Source organism: Malania oleifera, chromosome 4, assembly GCF_029873635.1.
Source record: "Malania oleifera isolate guangnan ecotype guangnan chromosome 4, ASM2987363v1, whole genome shotgun sequence".
NCBI classification, from domain to species: Eukaryota; Viridiplantae; Streptophyta; class Magnoliopsida; order Santalales; family Ximeniaceae; genus Malania; species Malania oleifera.
In genome coordinates this window covers 88835811-88839529 of record NC_080420.1, presented here as the reverse complement: position 1 = coordinate 88839529, position 3719 = coordinate 88835811, and positions in this window count along the sequence as shown.

The window sequence follows — 3719 nt, the reverse complement described above, 5'->3', positions numbered from 1 at the left end:
AGACCTTCCTTTGTCTAGAGAATTTCTTTGTGCTTCTAGGAGTTTTTCAAAAATTATTTTGTCCTTCAGTAAATTTACAAATAATTTCATATTTATCTTTCAAATCCTTTTCTAACTCCTCAATTGTCAATTCTTTGTCTTTCATGAGAGATGCATGAGATTCATTTTGACGTTCAACTAACCTTGAAAGTTCTTTGACTTTACTTTTCAAATCAGAAATTTTCTTTATTTTCTTTTCAAGCATTTTAATAGAGTACAAGTATTTTTGTTTTAGTTCATCATATGAAATCATGTCATTTTCATTTTCAGAGTCACTAGAATAGTAAGAAGATGATGAAAATGATGATTGTACCTCAAGGTCATCATGTGCCATTAGACACAGATTGACAATTTTGTCATCACTGGATCCTAATTCTGAACAACTAGTGCTGTGTGTATCCCAACCGACTTTCAGTGCCTTCTTCTTTTTCTTTAAGGCTTTCACTAGTTTGGGAAACTTAGGCTTGATGTGTCTAACCTCTCGGCAGTTGTAGCATGTTGGAGGATCTTCTTTCTTTTTCTTCATGCTTGACTCTCCTCTTTCTGATTTTGAGTTCCAGAATTTTCTATTGAATTTCTTATTCTTTTTCAAGGACTTCACGAACTTCTTTGTTAGCAAGGCCATATCGTCATCTGATTCTGAGTCACTTTCTTTGCCAGAGTTGTTTAACGATGCCTTAAGTGTGGTAATTTTCCTTGCCTTATTCTACTCACTTTTTCTCTCATTTATAGTCAGCTCATAGGTGATGAGCAATCCAATGAGTTCATTCACGGACATCTCCTTGAGATTTCTCTCTTTTGTTATTGCCGTAGATTTCGCTTCTCACACGGGAGGTAGTTCCCTGAGTATTTTCCTAATCAACTCATAAGTAGGGTAAGTTTTTCCAAGAGCATTGAAAGAATTTATGATGTGTGTGAATCTAGTGTACATGGATTGTATAGATTCATCTGCCGTCATTTTAAATGCTTCATATTCACTGGTGAGCATATCTATCCTACTATTCTTAACTTCTTTAGTCCGTTCATATGTAACTTCTAATTTTTATAAAATTTCTTTAGCAGAGTTACAAGCCATTACCCTATTAAATTCATTTACATCTAATGCACAGAAAAACAAGTTCATGACAGTAGCATTGATTTGTACTGATTTCCAGTCTTCCTTTGTATACTCATCTTTAGTTTTAGGTACATTAATCTTATCATTTACTTTCATGGGAACATGATTTCACTTAGTCACTATTTTTCATACCTTCCAATCTACGTTCAATAGATATATGCCCATCTTACATTTCCAATAGGTGTAATTTACACCACAGAAAATTGGTGGTCTAGTGGATGAGTGTCCCTCATTGAATGGAGTTACACCAATATGTGCCATGTGATCTTTTTACAAATACACTATTAAGTCTATGTAAACCCGTTCTGATACCAAATGTGGATTTAGGTGTAATCTAGAGGGGGGGGGGGGAATTGGGTATTTTAAAAATTCTTTGAAACTTATTCACAACTCAGTCCCTATGTCTAAATTTAACCAATTGCTTATCAAGTTCGTGTGAGATTATTCAACAAACATACATGTAATATAAGTAATAAAATATAGTGCGGAAAGTAAAGAGATAAGGGAAGAGAGAATATAAACACAGTTTTTACGAGGTTCAGCCAACTCGGCTTACGTTCTCACCTTGAGCAACCCACTCAAGGATTCCATTATAATCCATGCTCTTTAAATTGGGATGAAACTTCCCTTACAATTCGCTGCTTACAAGAGGTACAACTTCCTCCTACTTTACTACTTACAAGAGATACAACTCTCTCTTCAAACTTGGTTCACAGCCAGAACCATGAATATAATAAAATTTGTAAAACACTCAAAGTTGCTTCCAACAAAGTTAGTGAGCACAATTCAAATTCCTAATACATTAACATATGATGAAACTTGAAGCTCTGAATTTATGAAACGATACAATCGTTTATGAATGAATATGCTTTAATATGCAAATTCTCTTTTTAACAAAACTCTTAAGTAATGATATATTTAAACGCTTTGGAGAATATTAGGGTTCTAGTTCACTATGCGAAAATGCACAAATATATCTTATGTGAACTTATTCAAAAACTTTGTCTTGATTATTAGATCAATCAAAATCAACAACTTTCTTTTAAATATTCAATCACACAATGATCTTTGTAATATGCAAATATATACATGATATATATTCCAAAGATTAAACACTAATGTAATATCTTTTAGAAAAATATCCTTCAATAATATATCGTTATGAACTCTGTGGATATTCAAACAAATAGTCTTATAATATTAAAATTATGAAGTCTTTGAATGAAAACTCACTTGACTCAAGAATATTTAATCAATGACAAAATTGTTTCTCAAGTGATAATTTTATCAAAATGATCCAATATATGCAAACTTAAGATCAACCTCTTAACACAAATTCAAAAATGAATTTTGCAAAGGAAAGCTCTTTGAAAAAATATATATCAATCAGCAAATCAGTATAGATAAAGAACTCTTATGAAAATAAATATTACTGTGCATATTGATTTACTAAACTCAATACCAAACAGAGTGCACAATGATTGCTAGATTGTATTTTATAAATCAACGTAGCCTCAGTTCAGATTCGACGTAAGAACTTTAAAATCCCAATCTAAAGTTTCAGCAATATGTTCCAATTGAGCTAAACGTGCAATCTCCTCAAGCGAATGCCAAAGGTTTGTTCTATTGTATTCTCGTTGATCTCTCTCTCTTTGCAGTCGGGTTTAGATGATGTATATATAGGTGCTTTATCTTTAGAATCAATGTTGACTGTTGGATTAAAAAAGATCTCGCAAGTTCTCCAAATAAAAATTAAAATTTTAAGTTTTCCCGCAAGTTCATACGACTGAGGTCAAAGGTCCAGACGATTGAAGTTCTTTTTAAGCTTTGAAAAAATAACCTGGACACAGGGTCATACGACTGAGGTTGGGGTTCAGACGATTGAAGTGTCGGGTTCAGATGACTAAAGTGTGAGTTCAGTCTTCTGAGGTGCTTTTGCTAGGTTATGAGTTTCACCAGAAATTCTTCAGATGACTGAACTTAATCTTCGGTCTTCTGATGAAATTCTTTAGATGACTGAGGTTAACTTCGGTCTTCTGAAGTTGCCACTTTAGACGACTGAACGTTGACTTCGATCTTCTGAAGTTCCCAATTCCTGGATTTTTTCTTTTAGTTTGAAAAATCTGTTTTGCTTTCTTTCTTGGCTCTTTTATAAAAATATTTTTCGGGGTTTTGACATTATTTCTATGTCCATGAATGTCCCCTAATGTTGTTAATGAAATGTATGAGTCCTAAGATCATTCTAGCTCATGATTTGAGCGACAAATTAAATCATATGAAAATATAAATACATGAGTTCTAAGTAGCCATTCCCATGACGTTCTTGAACTTGTTAGTTGCATCTTCATTCTTGTACTCTTTGAGTTTCATGGATCTTGTCAAGATATGTATACTTTGTTCTCTATGGCCTCCATGACTTATTATCCTTCCGTGCATGCTAAATATAGTTCCTGTTCACAATCTCAATGCACAGATCAAATACTAAGTGATTTGTCATTATCAAAACTGGATTGGACTCATAGAGTCAACAACTTCCATTCTTGCTACGGGAGTAAAAGTCTCA